Consider the following 26,646-nt stretch of genomic DNA (forward strand, 5'->3'; position numbering starts at 1 on the left):
CAAAAACGCAATTTCCACTTGTATCTTTTTGTAAATATCGCTCGTTTCCATTTATCGATTTTCAAGCACAACAATTCAACCACATGCTCTAATCTTTTCACCCATCACTTTCCGTCCAGTGTGATGTTGCTGCTTCTAACTTGTTTTACAGATGATATTTCGGACACTGCTCTCGTGGGGCGTGCGAGGTGCGTCTCAGCCACCAAGGCATGGACCTGCGGCACGCGACTGGCTGCTGCCATCCATAAATTGTCTGTGGAGATCAGCTGAATGTTATGATGCCTCGGCCTTTCCTCGAGCAGGAAAAGCATGGAATTCTCTTCCTTGTTTCGTCTTTTCCCCCTTCCTATAACCCTTCCACCTTTAAGAGTAAAATCTACAAACACCAGAAGAACTCTAATAATATCTTCATTCGTTTTCTCAACGTGTCATGCATTGTCGATTCCTCAAAAGAAAGAAAGAAAGAAAAGGCTCTGTTAAGTGAGGATGTTGGAAACAAAAGCAACACCAGGGAAACCTTCTGGACACCCTGTTGTTGTTGTTAGATTCTCAAAGTCTTCGTCAGCACGGGCTCTTGACATACCAACATGTGTGCTGTACTGGACATCAGCCCCTGCAGGAGTAGCAACGACTAGAAAAACTCTTGAAGTACAGAGGCTAAAAGTGAAGTGTCAACGTTATCGTTCTGATCTGAAGTCTCACTTAAGCAGACCGATGCAGCTCACTGTGATGATCTGGTGAAACCTTCACTAACGATGCTTATGTTAGTACGTATCTTTATCTTACTCATTCCACAAGTCTTTCAACTTCAAGACACTGTTAAACGAAATAATTAACAAGAAAAAACATTCCCATGACCGCATTAGAACATGGCCATCATTTGGAAAATGTTAGATATTCATGTGGTTGACGTATTTTGCTTTCAGTCATCTATAAAGAATATGTCAGCTAAGCTCACTCTAAACTACAACAGCCCGTTCCCACAGAGGAAAAACCAATGGGTGGGTTAGCGTTCTCATCAGTGGGGGCGCATCTGGGTACCTTGCAAGAGAAGCTGAGAGTCTTACATCCGGTCTCAGCTGGTTGTCTGCACGGGTTCCGAGCCCACGCTTCTTCGTCTCAGCATCCCTTTCGAGTAACTAACAAGTCAGGATAAGCCTTCTGGCCGTCTGGTTAGTGGTCAAGGCCGAGCGACGGGCGATGGAAATGTGAAACACCATAGGAAGATTACATGCCATGAGCAGGATACAAGCCGTGGGAGGGAGACGTGTGACGAGGCACTGGAAAGTTATACAAGCCATAGAATGGTGACATTACATGGAAAGAATACAAACTATGGGGAAGTGATGATCCATGGGAAGGTTACAATTTACGGGCAAGTTACACACCAGGAGAAGGATATAAGCCATGGAAAAGCTACAAGCCACAGGAAAGTTACAAGCGATGGAAAGTTTACAAGTCACGGGAACGTTACAAGCAATTAAAAGTTTACAAGCAATGGAAAGAACGTTACAAAACATGGGAAGGTTCCAAATCATGGGTAGCCATAGGAAGGTGACGTTGCTGTAAAGGACACATCATCCTAAGGTTCTAAAACACCCCACACAGCAGACCACAACACACGGCAACACAGGCCTAACCCCAGCTCGTCCATCACATCACAACTTGCCCTTACGTTGACACATAATCCAATCACTGTTAATCATTTTGGTGTAAACACTTCACTTACCATCTGAACTGTTGAGTAATTAATTCTGTAAAACCTAATCCTTGTTAACACTTTCCTCACACTGTAACTTCCAACCCACTTCAGTCACTGAGGCTCCAGTCCTCTGATCATTTGTGCACCTTCTATTCTCTATTGCGCCACCGTTCGCAGGAGGGGCAGGAGTACACTCTAAATTCATCTTTCCCGCGGCAAAAATCAAGATCAAGCGTCCATCTGCTGCCAGCGACAGGCCGCTGGCCTGGTGCACACAGTGAAGGAAAAACAAAAAAAAATTCCAAGGAATCTCCCCGGATGGCTCCGATGAATTTCGAAATAATCGATACGACTCGTGTTGTCTCTGTAGAGTTGGTGAGCGTGAATTTGAGTTGTGGTATCACAATGTTTCATACAAAAATGTGGCAATTTCTTTTTACCGTGTGTACCTTCATGTCTAATCTTAAAACATCCTGCATTTCCTTTTCTCGTCACTCTCGGTTCCTCTTAAGAAATTACCTAAGCAATGACTGTATTATTCAAATAAATATAAGTGATTGATATAAATCTAAGACCTGGGAATTTGATTTGATAAATGTATTCAGTGACGCCAGAAGTGATCAAAACTACATGAGTTATTGCCATTCTTTTGTTAACCAGAAGATCTATATCTACATCTACTGCCTTTTCAGTTATCTTAACTGTTAACAAGCGGGTAAAAGTAATGTAGAGACTCAGGAGGAATGGCGCTGAAATATTATGTTTGAAATGTGATCGGAATTATAAGGCGTGAGAGGCTGGCAACTGCCTTTCGAGTTTTACCTCTGCCGAAGCAAAATGTGTGAGCACATGATGACAACACTTTCAGAATAATTGCCTAGTGTCCCTAGAGCTAGCAATTTTATTGTGTGCAAAGGGCTTTGCAGCAATTTTAGCCATGAAGAAATGATTCGCTAGTGCGCAAAATGGTAAAATGCCAAACGTCCAGTTACTTCGACGCTGTGTATGAATAGGTTAATAACGAAGTATAACCTACACGTGTGCCTGCATGTGTGCTTGGCCAACGCCATATGTACATACGGTCCCCCTAAGAAGAACTATAACTATTTCTGTGAAACGACATGACAACATGGACGAAGAATATTGAGAAACGCCTTTTGCTTTGGCTTCACACCGGTAACCTGCTTTCAGTAAATTGTAATATATCGATTGGTACAGACATTTCCTATCACATGCCATGATGAATATTATTATGATTTCATATTTCGATGGAAACAACTGTAAAGTGAGGCTATCATGATTATTAAGAAATTTGTTTAATATTCACGCGCCCCAGCCCTACCTAGACAACGCGAGTCTTAGTGATCCTTTCAAAATTCTTCGGACCAATAAGGGAGGATAGTATTTTCTTACCGTATGTAGACCATGTGTAGACCCAACAAATAAATGATCTTTACGGATGGATCCGACGCATTTCAAAAAGAACACTACAACTGTTGTCACGGTAGGGTTGGCAGGCGCACACTGAGAAATATATATATATATATAAGTCATGCATGGCTACCATTGTGAGGCAAAATCCTGGCACTTTTTTTTTCAGAATCCTTTGTCCGCTGTGTCAATTTTTCGAACGCAAAAATGCATTTCTTCTTTTTCCGTGTACAATGTTATCAAGTTCAGTACTCTTAAAGGAGAGGAGGCCTTAGGGAGGGGCAAGCCGGGCAACCTCCCACGGCCTCACATCTTAAGGGCCCCTATATATTTACGTGTTATTTGCATCATCGATGTTGGATGATGATATTTTCAATGTAGTCTCACGGATACGGGGAGGTGAAAGTAAAAATAGTTTGCCTTGCGAAGAAGTCTTCAAAATCAAGCCTTCCTTCTCTAAGGGCACCCAAATGACATTCATGACCAGAACTCCAACAACCTTAAGGCCACCTCTGTTGTGAGTTGTTTAATGGTCTTGTGTGTATCTACAATACATACATATGTATTGTAGAAAACCTCCCCTCCTTGTATTTTAACTTTCTGAATGGGGAAACAGAAGAAGGAGTCATGCGGGGAGTGCTCATCCTCCTCGAAGGCTCAGATTGGGTTGTCTAAATATGTGTGGATGTAACCAAGATGAGAAAAAGGGAGAGGTAAGAAGTATGTTTGAGGAAAGGAATTTGGATGTTTTGGCTCTGAGTGAAACGAAGCTCAAGGGTAAAGGGGAATAGTGGTTTGGGAATGTCGAGAGTAAAGTCAGGGGTTGGTGAGAGGACAAGATCAAGGGAAGTAGCAGCACTACTCCTGAAGCAGGAGTTGTGGGAGTATGTTATAGAGTGTAAGAAAGTAAATTCTAGATTGATATGGGTAAAACTGAAGGTGGATGGAGAGAGATGGGTGAAAATTGGTGCCTATGCACCTGGTCATGAGAAGAAAGATCATGAGAGGCAAGTGTTTTGGTAGCAGCTGAGTGAGTGTGTCTGCAGCTTTGATGCACGAAACCGGGTTATAGTGATGGGTGATTTGAATGTAAAGGTGAGTAATGTGGCACTTGAGGGGTATAATTAGTGTACATGGGATGTTCAGTGTTGTAAATGGAAATGGTGAAGAGCTTGTAGATTTGTGTGCTGAAAAAGGACTGGTGACTGGGAATACCTGGTTCAAACAGAGAGATATACATAAGTATGCCTATGTAAGTCGGAGAGATGGCCAGAGAACGTTATTGGACTACGTGTTAATTGAAAGAGACTCGTGAAAGAGAGACTTTTGGATGTTAATGTGTTGAGAGGGGCAACTGGAGGAATGTCTGATCATTATTTTTTGTGGAGGCGAACGTGAAGATTTGTAGAGGTTTTCAGAAAAGAGAGAGTGTTGGGGTGAAGAGAGTAGTGAAAGTAAGTGAGCTTGGAAAGGAGACGTGTGTGGAAATACCAGGAGAGATTAAGTGCAGAATGGAAAAAGGTGAGAGCAAGTGATGTAAGGGGAGTGGGGGAGGAATGGGATGCATTTAGGGAAGCAGTAATGGCTTGCGCAAAAGATGCTTGTGGCATAAGAAAGGTGGGAGATGGGCAGATTAGAAAGGGTGGTGAGTGATGTGATGAAGTAAGACTGTTAGAGAAAGAGAAGAGAGAGGCGTTTGGACGATTTTTGCAGGGAAGTAGTGCGAATGACTGGAAGATGTATAAAAGAAAGAGACAGGAGGTCAAGAGAAAGGTGCAAGAGGTGAAAAAGGACAAATGAGAGTTGGGATGAAAGAGTATAATTAAACTCTAGGGAGAGCAAAAAGATGTTTTGGAGGGAGGTAAATAAAGTGCGTAAGTCAAGAGAACAAATGGGAACATCAGTGAAGGGGGCTAAAGGGGAGGTAATAACAAGTAATGGTGAAATGAGAAGGAGATGGAGTGAGTATTTTGAAGGTTTGTTGAATGTGTTTGATGATAGAGTGGCAGATATAGGATGCTTTGGTCGAGGTGGTGTGCGAAATGAGAAGGCCAGGGAGAATGGTTTGGTAAACAAAGAATAGGTAGTGAAAGCTTTGCGGAAGATGAAAGCCGGAAAGACGGTGGGTTTGAATGGTATTGCAGTGGAATTTATTAAAAAAAGGTGGTGACCGTGTTGTTGACTGGGTGGTAAGGATATTCAACGTATGTAGGTTAATGGTGAAGTGCCTGAGGATTGGCGGAATGCATGCATAGTGCCATTCCACAAAGGCAAAGGGGATAAAGGTGAATGTTCAAAGTACAGAGGTATAAGTTTGCTGAGTATTCCTGGGAAATTATATGAGAGGGTATTGATTGAGAGGATAAAGGCGTGTACAAAGCATCAGACTGGAGAAGAGCAGTGCGGTTTCAGAAGTGGTAGAGGATGTGTGGATTAAATGTTTGCTTTGAAGAATGTATGTGAGAAATACTTAGAAAAACAGATGGATCTGTATGTAGCATTTATGGATCTGGGGAAAGCATATGAGAGAGTTGATAAAGATGCTCTGTGTAAGGTATTAAGAGCATTTGGTGTGGGAGGTAAGTCGCTAGAAGCAGTGAAAAGTTTTTATCAAGGATGTAAGACTTGTGTACGAGTAGGAAAAGAGGAAAGTGATTGATTCCCAGTGAATGTCGATTTACGGCAGGGGTTGTTTAATTTGTTTATGGATGGGGTTGTTAGGGAGGTGAATTCCAACAATGTTATATAGTTGCGAGGCGTGGGCTATAGATAGGGTTGTGTGGAGGAGGGTGGATGTGTTCGAAATGAAATGTCTGAGGACAATATGTGGTGTGAGGTGGTTTGATCGAGTAAGTAATGAAAGGGTAAGAGAGGTGCGTGGTAATAAAAAGGATGTGGTTGAGAAAGAAGAGGGTGTATTGAAATGGCTTGCTCACATGGAGAGAATGAGTGAGGAAAGACTGACAAAGAGGATATATGTGTTAGAGGTGGAGGGAACGAGGAGAAGTGGGAGACCAGATTGGAGGTGGAAGGATTGAGTGGAAAAGATTTTGAGAGATCAGGGCCTGAACATACAGGAGGGTGAAAGGCGTGCAAGGAATAGAGTGAATTGGAACGATGTGGTATACCGGGGTCGACGCGCTGTCAATGGATTGAACCAGGGAATGTGAAGCGTCTGGGGTAAACCATAGAAAGTTTTCTGGGGCCTGGATGTGGAAAGGGAGCTTTGGTTTCGGTGCATTACACATGACAGGTAGAGACTGAGTGTGAACGAATTTGGCCTTTGTTGTCTTTTCCTAGTGCCACCTCGCGCGCGCGGGGGGAGGGAGGTGCCATTTCATGTGTGGCGGGGTGGCGACGAGAATAGATGAAGGTAGCAAGTATGAATATGTACATGTGTATATATGTATATGTCTGTGTATGTATACGTTGAAATGTATAGGTATGTATATGTGCGTGTGTGGGCGTTTATGTATATACATGTGTATGTGGGTGGGTTGGGCCATTCTTTCGTCTGTTTTCTTGCGCTACCTCGGTAACGCGGGAGACAGCGTCTAATTACAATAAAACATATATATATATATATATATATATATATATATATATATATATATATATATATATTGGATAGAGTTGTGCGCAGGAGGATGGATGTGCTGGAAATGTTTGAGGACAATGTGTGGTGTGAGGTGGTTTGATCGAGTAAGTAACGTAAGGGTAAGAGAGATGTGTGGAAATAAAAAGAACGTGGTTGAGAGAGCAGAAGAGGGTGTTTTGAAATGGTTTGGGCACATGGAGAGAATGAGTGAGGAAAGATTGACCAAGAGGATATATGTGTCGGAGGTGGAGGGAACGAGGAGAAGAGGGAGACCAAATTGGAGGTGGAAAGATGGAGTGAAAAAGATTTTGTGTGATCGGGGCCTGAACATGCAGGAGGGTGAAAGGAGGGCAAGGAATAGAGTGAATTGGAGCGATGTGGTATACCGGGGTTGACGTGCTGTCAGTGGATTGAATCAAGGCATGTGAAGCGTCTGGGGTAAACCATGGAAAGCTGTGTAGGTATGTATATTTGCGTGTGTGGACGTATGTATATACATGTGTATGGGGGGGGGGTTGGGCCATTTCTTTCGTCTGTTTCCTTGCGCTACCTCGCAAACGCGGGAGACAGCGACAAAGCAAAAAAAAAAAAAAAAAAAAATATATATATTGCAAAAGACAACAAGGTAAGTATAGGTAAACACAGCTACAAAGGTTGTGGCTGTGTTTACTCATACTTACCATGGTATGGAGGATGGCTCACAAGCCAGTAACACTCCACATCCATATCTGGACTACATGATATATATATATATATCCCCCCCCCCCCTCTCTCTCTCTCTCTCTCTCTCTCTCTCTCTCATCCCTGGCGGTGCTCGTGGCAGAGCAAGACGTGAGGGATCTCGCTCTAATTCCCCCTCATATGTCTCTTCCGTCCCCCTACGTCTTCCTCCCTCCCTCTCCCCCCCCAAGCGCCGCCCGCCCAGGTCTCTCCCGCCAATTTCCTGTCATTACCGTGTCTGGGGCCTTGATGACGCTTCTTATACCCCCGGCATTCGTATAAGTCACGTCGTCTAGCCGTGATGTCCTCGACCAAGATGACGCAGTAACGAGTCGCCGTAAATGGACCTGTGACGTCGAGGATTTTCCTCATTGTCTATTATACCACACGTGAACGCTCCTCCTCGTAACGTCGCGTGAGTTGTATTCTCACATGCTGAATGAGTCATCTCACGAAGACTCGGATGCTTTAAAGAGGTTTGTAGAGGAGCAAAATGTAATTTTCAGAATCAAGGATCTTGGTGTAATTCTAACATGGATCATATATCTTCATCAGCTATAATCTCTTTATATGTATGTAATCGTCACCTCTTCCTTCGCTCTCCTTTACTTTACTTCCTTTTTATCCTCAGGTCATAAACTTGCAATACAGTCCGTCTATTCTATCTTCCCATACTCTATCTCTCTAGGATCTATTCTGCCTTTTAACATCTTAATCTAATCAATGATTTCATCTCTAATATCTAGGTCCAATATCTACACAATAATGAATCACTCCCGTCTGTCTATCCTTGATCTGTTGACACAGCGAAGGTGCAAGACGCAGGATAACTACCCCGTATCCCCCTCCACACACAGAGTAATTCTTCCATCTCCTTGGCAGAATAGAAACTTCTAGCTGCTGGGGTAAAAAGAATTATCGGGAAGATATCAATGTTGAATGGGAAAGCTGTGATAGCACTATGGAAGGTATGATAAGGGTAAATGGTGGGGTGAGTGATTATTCCACTGAACAATGGCATCTGCCGTTCAGGATGTGGTGGCCAGAAAGGATGGAGTGCGGTGGTGAGGAAGTGTGGTGGCCACGGAGGAAGAGAGTGTTGGTTAAGGGGAAGAGTGTGGTGGCCAGGGAGGATAGGCGTGATGGTGATGAGTGGTAGATAGGGTTGGATGGACATGGTGAGGTTGGGGGAGGGTGTGGCAGCCATCATCAGGAAGTAGTAGAAAAGGGACCAGAGGAGCAGAATCTGCTGAAAATGTGTAAGTGTTATGAAATCCTAAAAGTTATAACTTAAATTAATCATTACTGTTATATTATTAGTCCCTAACCTATTCTAAATTCTATACGCCAATCTAACTTTAAAAACTTTCTATTCTATCCATAACATGACTGTCTCTAGGCACCATACTTCAACCCCTGCCCCTGTTCAAAACCCTCCTTCTCCTTCTACACCGGTATATCCTTACTCCTATTCTACTAACCCCACATCTGTCTAGTCTTCAGGTTTTTCTATCTTTCATCCCACATTCACTTTACCCTAACCTCCAAGTACCAATTCCATGTTCACTATTTCCTTGTCTCCTTAAACTTACACTCACAACCTTATCTCCCTATATCCATACCCGACATCAGGCCATTCTATCCAATTTTCCGAAGTCTAATTTCATAAATCGTTCTTCTAACCCTTCTCTCCATGCTTTAATTCCCAGATCACACACATTTCCCATTTTCTGTTTTAATTCTACGTGCCCCATTCGAAATATCCAAACAATATAGTAATTCTCCATCTAGATCATATGAATTCAAGAAAACACACGCACATAAGTGCACACACTTCCTCCTCTGCTCCAGCACTGATGCTCCCATTCGTTCCCTTGTTCTCTTCTCATTATCAACATTCTTCCAAAATATTTTCTTCTCCACCCTGAAGTCTTCGGATACTCTCTCACCCGAACTTTCATTTGCCCCCTTTTTCAGCCATCCACACCTTCCTCTTAACCTTCGGCGTCTTTTGAAAATCTCCCATTAACTTGTACTTCTTGCCCCTTTTCTCTTTCACAGATAACACTCTCGTCCCACCACTCACTACTCTCACAACTCTACATAACATCTTCCTCATGCCACACACTTATCTCGCACATGAAAGCACTGCTTCTCTAGATATCTTCTATTCATTGCCCACTCTCCTAATTTCGCTCACTCTTACTTTTTTTTCTATTTTGCACCCAGTCTTTCCTGGTATCTCTTCACACAAATCTTTTTCCAAACTCGCTTACTTTTACCTTTCTCGTTCTATCCATATAATTTCCTCTTTTCCTAAATCCTCTATAAGCTTTCATCCTAGCAAACACAAAGCGGTCATCAGAAATCCTACTAGGTGCCCCTCTCAGCATATTTACTTCCAGAAGTCTCTCACTAGTACGCTAGTCAATTAGCATATACTTCAGTAACGCCTCTCAGCCACATATGCCTGTACGTGTCACTCTTTTCAGACAATATATTCCTAACCTTCAATCCTCTCTTAGCAAATAACTTCACAAGCTGTTTGCCATTTTCATTCCCAATTGGTTATGCCCTTAGTGGCCAGATTAACCACTCATGCATTCAAAGCACCCATCACTAGTACTCGATCCCTTGCACCAAATTGCTGACGCACTTACTCATTTCTTTCCAAAACACTTACGTCTTTTCCTCCCTTCTCTCGCTACTAGGTTCATAAGCACAAACAGTTACCCATCTCTCTTATTCCACTTTCACTTTCATCCTCGTCAACCTATCTCCCTCACACTAACCCTAGACATCATCCCTAGTACATTCCCAAACTATTCTTCCCCCTTCCCCATGGGCTTTGTGCGCTCAGAACCGGAACATCCAGGTTCCTCTCCCCCAAACCATTCTACACATCACTTCTTTGTTCTTATTCTGGTTACATTCGTGCATATGCACTGATCATCCTCACTCGCTCGTTCCCCTAAGGTCACAATGACTCTTCAGTTACCTTGTTACTTTCTACATTTTTCCTCTACATTTCCCGCCCACCAACAAAGCTGTATGAGAAATCTGTGGAAACAACTGCAACTACATATTTCAAACGTTTCTCGGCGACCACATCAAGTAATGACACCCATCTCTGCTCTTAATGAAGTCCTGTTAATCATACTGTTAAGCAGGAGTTGAGGGAATGCTGAAGACCTCATTGGCTAAATGTTGCTCAGTCATAGGCCTCTGACCTACCCGGCAGGCCAGTGTACAGTATGCCGTATCTACGGAAACCCCAGGTGACTCTGCCCGGCGGAAGTGTAGTGCATCTTGCTCCCTGGGCTGCGAGGTTACCACAGACCTCCTCACCTCCTCGTGTTTCCACGTTAGGCCTCCTCAGCCTCTACATAACATCATGTTCTAATCTTATATTTGTTATAATCTTTAAGTCAATCTCGAAATTACTGTGATGATAGTTCTTTTAGAATCTCCTACATCCTTCAGTTATATCCTGACTCCTAAGACCTTACCCTGAGGCTTTAAAGTTACCAAAAGTTCTGAAATTTCATTCTGACTCCCCAGGTGCCTCGCGTTGTAACTCAGGACACCGAGTACTGACTTCCTAACTCTACAGCTCTCTCCAGAAGGCATTTAGACTTACCAGATAACGATAGTTCAGTGGATCTGTTGTCCATCCCTCAACCTTACTCTGTCTTGCAATGTCCCTTCGTAGGAACATTGATCAAGTAATAAAAGGGTATGAGAGAGGTGTGGTAATAAGACCAGTATTATTCAGAGTGCTGAGGAGGCTGCGCTGAAATGGTCCTGGACGTATGGAAAAACTGTGTTAGTTCTTGATGTTTCTTTGTTCAACCATTCATTTGTATCTCCATCTACAAATAAACAATCAATCTGTTCTCCAAGGCTGCATCTGTACATACAGACACGAACGACATTCTACTTCATCTAATTCTCAACTCCCTCGTCTCTAATATTGTTAAGTATTTCCTCAGAGACTGACAACTGTTTTTTAGGACGCATCTCTTACCTATTGAAGAACTGACTATACTTGCTAGACAGTGATCTGTTCCTGAAGAACCTCTCTCTACCAGAACGTAGTCTCACAGATGAGTGATGAAGAGGGCGAACTGATCACGCCATTGACGCAAATGGTAGGTACAACAGGTGTGGTGATCACGCTGCTAACGTAGATGGTACTGACACAGAGCATGCCGATCACGCCACTCATGCAGGTGGCACAGACAGAGGTTGTGCTGATCATGCCACAAACGCAGGTGCTACAAACAGAAGCTGTGTTGACCACAACATTAGCGTAGGTGGTACAGACAGAAGCTGTGTTGATCACAACACTAGCATAGGTGCTACAGACAAAAGCTGCGTTGATCACAACACTAGCGTAGGTGGTACAGACAGATGCTGTGTTGATCACACTACTATCGCAGAATGTAAAGGCTGATTACGACACTAACACAAGCAAATCATTCATCTTTCCGTTTTGTGTGTAAACCCGGAACCAGTGTTGCTGCTACATCCCCCAACCTCAGGGGCCAAGTCAGTCAGCCGGTGACAAGGACATACTGTTATTCGTACATGCAGACGTGACTTAGAAGAGTCAAAATTTCTACAAACGTACATACAGTAAATATACGATGATGACAATAGCCTCACTTTACAAAACTTATCCTGGCAAAATCTTTTGCTGATGGAAAGCAAAGAAAACAGGTATTGTGGCCACCTATAAGCCAAGAAGAAAACTTATTGTGGCCACCTATAAAAGCTGTGCTATGGCCATACTTAAGTATTAGTGATACAACTGACCTTTCTCTGCCATTGATAAGCCTTTCCCGATGCAACAATCCTCATCATGACCACATAAGATCATATCTTCGTGGCGGAACAAATCTTATCTTGGCCATGTAAAAGCATAGGTGATCGGACAAAACTTAACGTGGCCACATAAAGCCAAAGGTATTGGAACGAAACCTACCATGGCCACATATGACAGGTCAGATTCTATCTAGGCCACAAAGGCCCTTCAATGACCTGACAAATGCTTAAAGAAACTAAGCCCACAAAAAGCCAAGAACATCAACTCTCTCCACATCAAAACTGCTCCAGCTGCAAGGGACCTACCTGGGCTAAGATATCTTTCAATTTTCTTAAGAAATATAGTTTTGTTCTCATAGAATCCTGAAACCCTTATGGGAAATCATGGACATACAGATAATTAAATATAAATGGAAAGGGAGACTGAATCCTATAAAATAACCTCAAAAAGTAAAATTTCCATTGCACCTCTGGAACAATATCTTTTTTCTCCCGAATTTTGATTCTTCTATAGCCTCACCAGTCCAACCCATCTCCCTGCCACTTATTGTGGACTGTACCAACCAAACCTATACAAATTAAGTAGATTATGAATATGATCGAACTAACAGAAGCTTAAACCCCATACAACTCGTTCTGAAATCTCACAACACCTGAGCAGAAACTAAAAAATTCTGCTTGTACTTAATTTTCCTCTTTTTCTTTGCATCACAAAATGTTTAGATTCTACTTTCGTTATGGGAGGTAGTAAAACTTTCAAAATCTACCTTAACTTCAGGATAGCAGAACAGAACCAAACCTTTGATAACTTGCTCCAACCACAAAGAACCTATCTCTGCCCGCAGTAATCTTCCTTAATCCCAGAAGACCGAACTTAACTTTTCAGAACCTACCCAAGTTCTACATGAGCAACAGAAGACTGCCATAAATCATACCTAAAGCCCCGAAGAGAAAGGGCCGTAATTCCCAGATGCACCGCAACCCCTACCGCTACTCTGCATCACCCCCATCTATCTCCACCACCCCGCTCAACCCGAAGCCGCCCTCAGCCCGTATCACCTACGAGCAGTTGCCAAAAATTCCTTCAAGTGAAAAATTGGTGTGGGTCGGAGGGCGCGAGTTGGCAGTTGTCCGGGCGTCGGTTTGGACACACGGTCCAGGCACCTCCCGCCTCCCGGCTGGTGAGGGGATGTGAGGGACTGGTGAAGGCTGTGCAAGTTGGTGAAAGCCCTGGGGAGCGGATGAGGGCTGTGAGGGTTGTGGGGGGCTAGTGACGGCTGTTGAGGGCTGGTCAGGGCTAAGAAGGCTGATGAAAGTTGTGGGAAGTTGGTGAGGGCTGTGGGGGCTGGAGAGGGTTGTAGGGGCTGGTGAGGGCTGTAGTGGTTGGTGGAGGTTGTGGAGGATGGTGACGGGAGGGGGGGGGGGGGGTCGTAGGACACTGATGCCAGGAGGTCTACGAAAAACTGGAGAGGTCTATCTTAAGTGACGCAGGAGAGGGCTATGGTTCGCTGATGAGGGCCGTGTGATGCTGGAAAATGTTATGGATCGTTAGGAAGGATGTGTGTGTGATGCCGGGAGACGCTGCGGGATTCTGATGAAGACTTTGATCCTTGGGAAGGGTTTTGGGAAGCTGAGGAGGATTGAATGACGCTGTTTAGGTCTGTAGGAAGCTGAGATGGGATGTGTGATATTGGTTAGAAATACAGGACGACGAGGTAGTTGAAAAAAGGCTGGAGAAAATTGTTGGACGATAACGGGGACTGTAGAATGTTGAGTTAGCTGTGGGAAATTCAGGAAGGCTTTGGAATACTAGGGAGCAGTATAGGTTCCTGGGGTGGGCTGTGGAACGTTGGGGAGAACTATGGGGAGTCAGGACAGCTTTGAAACACTGAGAAGAGCTGTAGGGAACTAGGACAACCAGGAGGGCCACAAAAAAGAGCTGTGGGTTGCCGTAAAGGAGAATGAGATGCTGAGAAGGGCTACGGGACACTGGGTAACATTGTTGGAGGTCAGGGTTATCTGTGGTATTTGAGAGGGAGATGTGCCACGCTGAGTAGGTTGTGTGGAGTTGAGGGAAGAGGAGTGGGCGGGAAGCTCCCTAGGGAAGGCTGTGTAATCGTGGCAAGACTTTACAGACCTTGGTACAGTCGATGTACCGATGGTGAGCGTGGGCTGAGGTTAGATGGAAGTACGAGGCGACTAAATGAAAGTGCTAGGAAGTTAGAGGGAGTTAGAGGGAACAGAAAGAGTGGCGCTGGGGGGAAAGCAATGTAGATACTGATAGGAGAGTGTGGGTTTTCTAATGGTGGTATGGAAACGAAGACGACGCGGTACGGGTTGAGAATGATAACGTGAGGACAGCGAGGCTGGTGTGGTATTAAAGAGGAAGCTGGGTGTTGGGAAGCGCGCGCGCACGTGATTATCTCATATGATGACAGACATGGCACGGACAAATGATATGCCGCAAATAAGGCCATCTCAGGGGAAGGAAAAAATTTGAAGAGAAAAAAAAAGAGAAATCATTCAAGGTTTGCAGGTGTTTGTTGACCTGACTCGTAAAAGAAAAAAAGGTTATATGAAGAAGGAAAGACAAAAGAAGAAAGAGAATTCCACAGCTTAGATGTTCGGGGAAAGAAGGAAGCATAACTGCCAATCCTCGAGTGGCTGATCTCCACACTGAAGTTGTTGGAAGCAGCAACCAAACGCGTGTCACGGGTCCAAACGTTGGGGTTAGGGGACACATCCAGACAGTTCACGAGAACAGTGGCCACAATAATACCTATGGGATAGAGATAGCGCAGCTACATCACGGCGTACGAAAAGGGAAGGTTGAAGAGAGGTGATGCCAGAGGAATTAATGAGACGGAAGGTTGGTGATGCCACTCTAGTTAACAAGGAGGAGAAGGGTGAGCCCAACTAGATATGTTAAGAACTGTATACCGAATTTGGGCAGCCATTCGACTAATAGCACTCAGCTGAGATATTAGAGACACTAACAGAACTGGAGGCCATGATAGCTTATTTGTGTGTGTGTGTGTGTGTGTGTGTGTGTGTGTGTGTGTGTGTGTGTGTGTGTAATGTTAAATCATATGGTTCGTGAGACATGTGTGGGGCTAGCTAGGGTGATCTGGGGGTTGACAAGCGTGCTGCGGGAGAGAGTTGAATGGAGTTGGTGAAGGACAGGGCAAACGAAGTGATGAGATGAGTCAGAGACCATGATGCTGGGTCTGACATAATGGCACACTGTAATGTGGTGGTGGGTTAGACTGGACGATGAGAGGATGGAGATGGGACAACAAGGATGGTGTGAGGTTGATGTAGGTTGAGGTAGTTTTGAAAAAGCTGAGGCGGGGATGAGCAAAGCATTATCAGGTTAAGGAAGATAGGGATGGGGCTACTGCCGAAGGTGTGTGGGGTCACTGACGGAGGTGTGAGATTGAGGACGGGGCTGTGGAGCCTGAGAGCGTGATGCGCGGTGGCTGGTGAGGATCATGTCAGGTTACTGGGGACTGTGTGTTCCGGTGGGTGAGTATGGTGCATGTGGCATGAACATGGTGGAGAGAGAACGTGCTTGGGTACAGTGTTCTATGGTACTTGTGTCGTACATCACTATGGTATGAGAGTAACAGGTGTGTAACCAACACACAATATAAGACATCAAATCTACTTGTTTCACGCGTATGATGTCCAGCTTTGAGAGATACGAAAGAGTACGTGTATCAGCCATACTATGAACCATCACTCACTATCCATCTCATAAAACTGAGGATGATGACCCTGAGAGCCACTCATGAAACATACCCTGAAGAATCCCTCATGTCTGTTCGACCACCTCATACGTAATGATGTTAGCTTCTCACATTAACAATGCTATCAGCTACGAAGAAAGATTTCTTCAGAAGATTAAACACAAGGGAAGAAGTGGAAGAGAGAGAAGATGAAAAAGACAAAAAAAAAAAAAAGGAAAGTGTATGGGGGAGGAACGAGTGAGTGATAATCTCGGTCAAGAAAGATATGGTGGTAGATAAAGACTGTGGCAGAGGGTAGGGTGAGGCTGGTGTGGCAGACTGGGTCAGGCAAGCCATCAGCCGGCGCGCTGGCAATCCCTCCACCTTCCCTCACGACGCTGTCTCCATGGGCGACCGAGGCCGTCCGCTCCACTACCCACAATTTGAATTTATTTTCCATCAATTTGTTTTCCGCTCCCATTCAGAGCAGCGACCAGCTCTGGCAAAACGATGCTTAGTTCTTCCTCTACGACATTATGAGGAGTGCGGGAGAGGCACGAGGCCATGAATAAGGTGATTGTAAGATCGCTGACCATTATCAACCAGATAACTGGTAAAAACCAGTTGACAGTTATCTGGTGCATGACACATTAACAGCCTACACGATCATAACTCTCGCTCAGCATTCTATTAGAACAAAACTTGTATGGAAATACAATCCGGTCTTCATAATCTTAAGAAAAGAGAGAAAAATGGGACAAAAATGCAAGAGCAAAATGCAAAAGGGAACTGAGAAAGAAAAAGGATCTACAGAAATAATTCTAAAGTGAAAGAAACAAGAGGAACAAACACCAGAAGAAAAGTAGATCTGAAAGAACAAAAAGTAGATCACCGAGAATGGCTTTGCAACCACAGTCCTGGCTCGGTCGCTGGAGAGCAAGATACGTCGGACGATAAACCTTCCACGACCCAACCATATCTTGTCTGCTACAGATACATCATTTTCCCTTGATGTTGTGAACATAGATCAAATCAAAGTGGATTAGATACATTGTTTAACTCGTTACAGAGACACAGGATGAGGTTACCTCGTCCAGTCCATGTCGGTGCTTTCGAGAGCATGAGAGGAATTGGTACTATGTGCTGCTAAGTCAGTGAAACATTACATTGTACTAGAAAGCATATATTTGTGAACAGTATTGCCTGGTTCATCACACACACACACACACACACACACACACACACAGACACACACACACACACATATTCCTAAGCACGTGCAATTTAGTAATGTCCTCATGAGAAATTCTACGAGAATCTAGTTTCTCAGTTATATTTTCATATATCTTTTTTACATATCACCAAAATAAGAACTTAGGAAAATACAACACAAGACAACGCTATGCAAACCTACATAATCAAAATACACGTCAACAGTGATCAATCACACAGGGACTTACGAGGAGTGAGAACATACACTTCCTCCCTGAGTCATCAGGCACTGATGCTCTGAATCTTTAGAACCCTTTGAGCCACACGATTCGATCCCTGAGCACGACATTGCAGCCCTTAGGTATGATTGGCTGGTCTTTCACCAGATCCCCTGAGGGTCAGGTAAGGGTTTAGTAAAAGGCCAGGGCATCATGCCCAAGGAGTTTCGGTAAACCGCACAGGAATCCCCTGGAAGATTAGAACCACAATTGAAACTAATTATTCTAATGGCTTTAAAAATATCTGGTTTATTCAGCGCGGTGAAAAGACAACTAGAAAAGGGATTTTCTGCGCAACAGCATCACAAATCCCGGCCTTGTGATCGAGAGGCTGTGGAGTATTTGCTCCATGAAGGTCTTCCAGTCTTCTGACGGATTACCTAACTTCTGTCCCCCAAGAGGATGGTCCTACATCGTTTGTAGGGACGATGGCGGTACAGAGGTTAAGAGCCGTCGACAGTGCACAGGAGAATACATCCACGAACAATCGTTATCAGAGTCTGACGTTCTGATCAATGCTCTATGGCGATATATTATAATCTCAAGCCACTTGGTTCCTGCAAAGAAGTAGTCTCTCCCGAGCACATATGCCAATATGATCCTGCCGTAGAAATTTTCAAACGATCTGCTTCATCAATTATCATGGGACATGTTCGGATGAGGTACGCCAAAAAAAAAATTGCTGATCACAGTGATGTCGGTTGCGCGAAGAAGTCATTGACTCTGTCACCGCAGACCGACAACATTTACAGTGAGGCGAGTGCAGTGACGCTGGGAACATGGTACGGACGTCACCAGGCCAAGTATGTTACGTGGATACATTGGAATTTGAAATAAACATTGAATTCTGTTTCCCTCTGAATCTTAGCTGATCAAGTCTACAGTTATAGATGACTAGATGTGAAGAGGCTACAAACTAACATAAGTTCTGTCGAAGTTAAAAAGAGTTGGCTACATGACACCGGTCCTGTTCCTCCACCACAGGGAGAGATATCATGACCCTGAAAAAAATCAGATCGGGGTCAGGAACCCCCCATAAGTTCTCGGGACCATCTACTTTCATCGATATTCTACACAAGGAATTCAAACGTTTTAGGAAAAATGGGCTGAGACTTGACGACTCAATTCTCCATCACACCCTGGCAAATAACAACCTAAAACAATTGCAATTTTCGATATGTTGAAAAGAATAATCATAATTCACGACAGTTCACTTGTCTTCTTACTTGTCTGAAAATGAAACTTCATATATTCAACATGTACACCTTCCTACATGTAGAATCACAACTAAAGTTGTACTTGAACAGGTTAACTTCCATTACTTTTGGACAACTAATCCTCCATCGCTCATGAACCACTGACTTTCCCTCACATTAGAACAAATATATATATATAAACATATATATATATATATATATATATACATATATATATATATATATATATATATATATATATATATATATATATATATATATATATATATATATATACATATATATATATATATATATATATATATATATACATACATATATATATATATATATATATATATATATATATATATATATATATATATATATATATGTGCAGAGCATCAGATTGGGGAAGAGCAGTGTGGTTTCAGAAGTGGTAGAGGATGTGTGGATCAGGTGTTTGCTTTGAAGAATGTATGTGAGAAATACTTAGAAAAGCAAATGGATTTGTATGTAGCATTTATGGATCTGGAGAAGGCATATGATAGAGTTGATAGAGATGCTCTGTGGAAGGTATTAAGAATATATGGTGTGGGAGGCAAGTTGTTAGAGGCAGTGAAAAGTTTTTATCGAGGATGTAAGGCATGTGTACGTGTAGGAAGAGAGGAAAGTGATTGGTTCTCAGTAAATGTTGGTTTGCGGCAGGGGTGTGTGATGTCTCCATGGTTGTTTAATTTGTTTATGGATGGGGTTGTTAGGGAGGTGAATGCAAGAGTTTTGGAAAGAGGGGCAAGTATGAAGTCTGTTGTGGATGAGAGAGCTTGGGAAGTGAGTCAGTTGTTGTTCGCTGATGATACAGCGCTGGTGGCTGATTCATGTGAGAAACTGCAGAAGCTGGTGACTGAGTTTGGTAAAGTGTGTGAAAGAAGAAAGTTAAGAGTAAATGTGAATAAGAGCAAGGTAATTAGGTACAGTAGGGTTGAGGGTCAAGTCAATTGGGAGGTAAGTTTGAATGGAGAAAAACTGGAGGAAGTAAAGTGTTTTAGATATCTGGGAGTGGATCTGGCAGCGGATGGAACCATGGAAGCGGAAGTGGGTCATAGGGTGGGGGAGGGGGCGGAAATGCTGGGAGCCTTGAAGAATGTGTGGAAGTCGAGAACATTATCTCGGAAAGCAAAAATGGGTATGTTTGAAGGAATAGTGGTTCCAACAATGTTGTATGGTTGCGAGGCGTGGGCTATGGATAGAGTTGTGCGCAGGAGGATGGATGTGCTGGAAATGAGATGTTTGAGGACAATGTGTGGTGTGAGGTGGTTTGATCGAGTAAGTAACGTAAGGGTAAGAGAGATGTGTGGAAATAAAAAGAGCGTGGTTGAGAGAGCAGAAGAGGGTGTTTTGAAATGGTTTGGACACATGGAGAGAATGAGTGAGGGAAGATTGACCAAGAGGATATATGTGTCGGAGGTGGAGGGAACGAGGAGAAGAGGGAGACCAAATTGGAGGTGGAAAGATGGAGTGAAAAAAATTTTGTGTGATCGGGGCCTGAACATGCAGGAGGGTGAAAGGAGGGCAAGGAATAGAGTGAATTGGATCGATGTGGTATACCGGGGTTGACGTGCTGTCAGTGGACTGAATCAGGGCATGTGAAGCGTCTGGGGTAAACCATGGAAAGCTGTGTAGGTATGTATATTTGCGTGTGTGGACGTGTATGTATATACATGTGTATAGGGGTGGGTTGGGCCATTTCTTTCGTCTGTTTCCTTGCGCTACCTCGCAAACGCGGGAAACAGCGACAAAGCAAATATACATATATATATATATATATATATATATATATATATATATATATATATATATATATATATATATCCCTGGGGATAGGGGAGAAAGAACACTTCCCACATATTCCCTGCTTGTCGTAGAAGGCGACTAAAAGGGGAGGGAGCGGGGGCCTGGAAATCCTCCCCTCTCGTTTTTTTTTAATTATCCAAAAGAAGGAACAGAGAAGGAGGCCAGGTGGGGATATTCCCTCAGAGGTCCAGTCCTCTGTTCTTAACGCTACCTTGCTAACGCGGGAAATGGCGAATAGTTTGAAAAAGAAAGAATATATATATATATATATATATATATATATATATATATATATATATATATATATATATATATATATATATTTTTTTTTTTTTTTTCTTTTTTTTGCTTTGTCGCTGTCTCCCGCGTTTGCGAGGTAGCGCAAGGAAACAGACGAAAGAAATGGCCCAACCCACCCCCATACACATGTATATACATACGTCCACACACGCAAATATACATACCTGCACAGCTTTCCATGGTTTACCCCAGACGCTTCACATGCCTTGATTCAATCCACTGACAGCACTTCAACCCCGGTATACCACATCGCTCCAATTCACTCTGTTCCTTGCCCTCCTTTCACCCTCCTGCATGTTCAGGCCCCGATCACACAAAATCTTTTTCACTCCATCTTTCCACCTCCAATTTGGTCTCCCTCTTCTCCTCGTTCCCTCCACCTCCGACACATATATCCTCTTGGTCAATCTTTCCTCACTCATTCTCTCCATGTGACCAAACCATTTCAAAACACCCTCTTCTGCTCTCTCAACCACGCTCTTTTTATTTCCACACATCTCTCTTACCCTTACGTTACTTACTCGATCAAACCACCTCACACCACACATTGTCCTCAAACATCTCATTTCCAGCACATCCATCCTCCTGCGCACAACTCTATCCATAGTCCACGCCTCGCAACCATACAACATTGTTGGAACCACTATTCCTTCAAACATACCCATTTTTGTTTTCCGAGATAATGTTATCGACTTCCACACATTCTTCAAGGCTCCCAGCATTTTCGCCCCCTCCCCAGCCCTATGATCCACTTCCGCTTCCATGTTTCCATCCGCTGCCAGATCCACTCCCAGATATCTAAAACACTTCACTTCCTCCAGTTTTTCTCCATTCAAACTCACCTCCCAATTGACTTGACCCTCAACCCTACTGTACCTAATAACCTTGCTCTTATTCACATTTACTCTTAACTTTCTTCTTTCACACACTTTACCAAACTCAGTCACCAGCTTCTGCAGTTTCTCACATGAATCAGCCACCAGCGCTGTATCATCAGCGAACAACAACTGACTCACTTCCCAAGCTCTCTCATCCCCAATAGACTTCATCCTTGCCCCTCTTTCCAAAACTCTTGCATTCACCTCCCTAACAACCCCATCCATAAACAAATTAAACAACCATAGAGACATCACACACCCCTGCCGCAAACCTACATTCACTGAGAACCAATCACTTGGTAAAAGCTTTGCGGACGATGAAAGCCGGCAAGGCAGCAGGTTTGGATGGTATTGCAGTGGAATTTATTAAAAAAGGGGGTGACTGTATTGTTGACTGGTTGGTAAGGTTATTTAATGTATGTGTGACTCATGGTGAGGTTCCTGAGGATTGGCGGAATGCGTGCATAGTGCCACTGTACAAAGGCAAAGGGGATAAGAGTGAGTGCTCAAATTACAGAGGTATAAGTTTGTTGAGTATTCCTGGCAAATTGTATGGGAGGGTATTGATTGAGAGGGTGAAGGCATGCACAGAGCATCAGATTGGGGAAGAGCAGTGTGGTTTCAGAAGTGGTAGAGGATGTGTGGATCAGGTGTTTGCTTTGAAGAATGTATGTGAGAAATACTTAGAAAAGCAAATGGATTTGTATGTAGCATTTATGGATCTGGAGAAGGCATATGATAGATTTGATAGAGATGCTCTGTGGAAGGTATTAAGAATATATGGTGTGGGAGGCAAGTTGTTAGAAGCAGTGAAAAGTTTTTATCGAGGATGTAGGGTATGTGTACGTGTAGGAAGATATATATATATATATATATATATATATATATATATATATATACATTTTCTTTTTTTTTCTTTTTTTTTGCTTTGTCGGTCTCCCGCGTTTGCGAGGTATATATATATATATATATATATATATATATATATATATATATATATATATATATATATATATATATATATATATCATTACGTCTGTTTCCTTGCGCTAACGCGGGAGACAGCAGCAAAGCATAATAAATAAATACTATATATATATATATATATATATATATATATATATATATATATATATATATATATATATATATATATATATACATATATATATATATATATATATATATATATATATATATATATATATATATATATATATATATATGAATCAGCAAAACTGAGCAAATGTATAAGAATACTAGCTGATATAAAATACCTTTTAATAGAAGAAGTTTGCATCCCTGATGAGATGGATGGGCCTCTTGATAATCATTATGTCTTAGTTTTCATCTTATTATATGAAGATTAGAAACTTGCTCTGCCTTTCCTTTATGTTATAAAGTTATCTATTTATAACTTTTTGACCCCCTAGAATTTTTTCGACCCCCTGTCGACCTCTTTAACATTTTATCGAACCCCTGCGCAGTTCCAGCGACCCCTGGTGGTCCATAACCACTTTGCAAACCACTTAACTAAACCCTTGATTATGTATGACACAGGAAGTGAAATGATAACATGACAGCACATCATAACCAAAAACACTTAACCAGCTACACCTTCTAACGCACGACATAAAACATTGGGACATATCCGATAGCCAAACCATCTAACACTTAACAATTAAGACAGTTAACAACCAAACCAGTTTAACTGTACGTTACGGGCGCATCTTTAATATTTGACCAGTGATAACAAAGCTGTACCACATCCCTAATTTCACTTAAAACAGTGTATCTCAGGTGCCAGTTTCCTTTCCCATTACTTCACCGACGCTAAAAATTAAACGAGAGGAAGTGGGTAGGGATTTAGGTACAGGAAAATTGTAAGTTACAAAGAAATGATTATGAAATAACCGTAAAACAAAACCTAACCAACATAACCTAATAAACTTTACTGAATGGAACTATTTTAGGATAGAGATCTCTAACCATCAAAATAAAGGAACTGAGGCTGACTTGCTATGGATAAATTGGTTTAGTTTTATCTTTAATCTTCCGCCCTTACTTCTTTCAATATCCAAATCCTACACACTTTCTCAGATGATTATCAACTCTTGGGAATATCGTTGTGACAGAAGATCGCACTCTTAGATGAACCTCTGAGATAATCGTACATTTTGTTACCTTAAAAATAGTACAGGAATCAGTGTTCGGCCCTAAACTACAGAAGTACCGTCCAACCTTCAACTACGCTTAACAGACTTTCACGCCGAATATAACCTTAACGAAAACCTCCAAGTCAACAGCTGGATCTTCTACGGGAGTTCAAGAACTCATCGTGCCCACCATACTTCCAAGACTCCTGTCTCCAAGGTTCAGTAATTTCTTTACTCTTACTGTGTGGATAGGAGGGGGAGGAGGAGGAGGAGGAGGAAGGGGTTGGACTGGGGAAGGTACAGTTGAGAAATGAGAGATGGAAGATGGTTAGTGTACGGCTTACACTGCTACGGCGCTGCGCTGCCAGACCTACGGTTGGTTGGTTGGTTATTTAGGCTTTAGGCCTGTCAGCTAACAGGGTCATTAAGACCATCAAGTCTCAAGTTATAACCACCAGGTGAATAAGCCTGGACACGTGAATCTCCATCTGGTGTTACAGACGGCTCTCAGACCAGATACAAGTTCACCTCGCTCTATTAATGGCTCTGGAAGACATCTAGCCGCTCTTATATAACGCTCCTGAAGGCAGCGAGGGAAGAGGCGGGTGCATTGACGTAAGGTATACAGTTTCTGGCTTAATCACCACTCAGCAATCGTACGCTAGCAACAAATGCCAGTGCTGAAAAGCGAAAGTGGCGACGATCTTCAATTTCACTCCTACCAGAAATAACTCATTTTTCCGACGGACTTTCCATGTCAGTTGGGGGGATAAAAGTACCACTTGATGAAAAGAAAGCGTCTGTATATATACAGTCAACTGAAGCCACCTGGAAGGGTCGATAGGTGTCAATAGGTTGGCATGTCCCTCACCAACTTACCTGTAAATGTATAAACATTTGAAAACTGTCACCAACACCCGACATGATATGCCAGCCAGCTGACCATCTGCCCACAATCACACTCCGCATCTCGAGGCCTGACAATCACCACTGTACATACCTGTAAGGGAGACAACAACGTTTAGTGAAGTATATGTATGTAGAGCAAATATAATTACATACAGTGAAGTACATATAATAGAAATCATAGTGAATACAATTGCACATATAGTGAAGAAGGCTCATAAAATTGTCCGTTTAGGAAAGTACACAATATTACATGAAATACACATATTTGCATATGTTACATAAATCATTATCATTCATTGCAGGCTTTCAATAGCAGGTTGTATGTCAGGGAACTGTTAAGGACAGGGTCATACCATTTAATACACGAATGTAATTCTTAATATAATGATACAGTGGAAAAAGGAACGAAAACTACATGGATCGTACTGGAGCTACTTGAAAGTTTACCTATAAAGAAACAAAGGCTTCGCCACCAACCAATTAAATGAAAGTTTTTAGTGGCGTGACCGAGGCATATTTGCAGGACTTGCTCATTTCTCCTTCTCCTCCTCCTCCTCCTCCTCCTTCTGAATACCATATTTACTCTAAATGAATATATCTCAGTAGTAACCATGTACTTATGATAATATATGAAAAAAACAAAATTCCTCGACAAGTATTGTGACACTGACGAGTACTCTAAATATAATCAGGAGCAAAAGGACATGTAAGAGGATGGGAATCATATACGGTAACCTGAGAGTTCTTACTACTGAAAACGTTCTCCTATATATATATTAGATATACATATAGATATACATTTTTGGGTCAACATTATTCGGAGGAAATATATCCCTTGGTTCAGACTGCTTTCCAAAATCAATCATGATCCTTTTAGCGCTGACTGATTGACTTTCTAACAACGTTTTAAGAGAGCGCACTGTACGTCCCTCCGAGAGTAGGCAAGATACGGGTAATTAGACACCTGGCCCCATAGCCACACCAAGTTTCATATCCCCGTGCTGGAGGTGAGGTGACCTGTGCCATCCGTAGTCCCTGTGTAATAACCCCGTGACATTACATTAAAGGAGGTAGAGGCCAGGCACATACACACATCAGCAGTAAGCAGGTAAAGTTTGCACCTCGACTTAATTCTTCCGAGAGCCTGATTATATGCTAACCCCTTAAAGCACTAAGGTACGACCGTGGAGCTCGACGTTACGATCCTTTGGGTATGATGGATTAAGCTGTGGTATGACCCTTAAAGGTCAGAACAAACGCCAAGCCATCACACCCAAGTTTCGGTGGTGCCAAGAAACAGCTGCGAGCACAACCAAAATTTTCTGGCTCTGCACTACTGGATGAAACAAGCAATGAATAGTAACACATTTAGTTGTTTTTCTTTTAATCGTGATCGATAGAGCACGCGCAACATGTCCTAAGGGGCATCTCAGGTGAAGAGGTACAGGGGGTGGGGGAAGAAGAAGAAGAATGCAAAAAAAGGATGGCGAGAGTCTACGCCTTAGATGCTCTAGGGAAGGAAGGAGGTATCATAATAGTTAATCCTCCGGTGACCAGTCTTCATCAAGAACCTGGGAAGCAGCAACCAGAGGCAAGCATCGGGTCCAAGACTTGGTGGCCTCAAGGTGCTACGGTTCGGCTGTGAAAGAGTAAAGCGCAAACTACACAGACGCACAAATACTTGTACACACACACACACACATTTTTTTTTTTTTTTTTGCTTTGTCGCTGTCTCCCGCGTTTGCGAGGTAGCGCAAGGAAACAGACGAAAGAAATGGCCCAACCCACCCCCATACACATGTATATACATACACGTCCACACACGCAAATATACATACCTACACAGCTTTCCATGGT

The sequence above is a fragment of the Panulirus ornatus genome, chromosome 2, assembly GCF_036320965.1.
Source record: "Panulirus ornatus isolate Po-2019 chromosome 2, ASM3632096v1, whole genome shotgun sequence".
NCBI classification, from domain to species: Eukaryota; Metazoa; Arthropoda; class Malacostraca; order Decapoda; family Palinuridae; genus Panulirus; species Panulirus ornatus.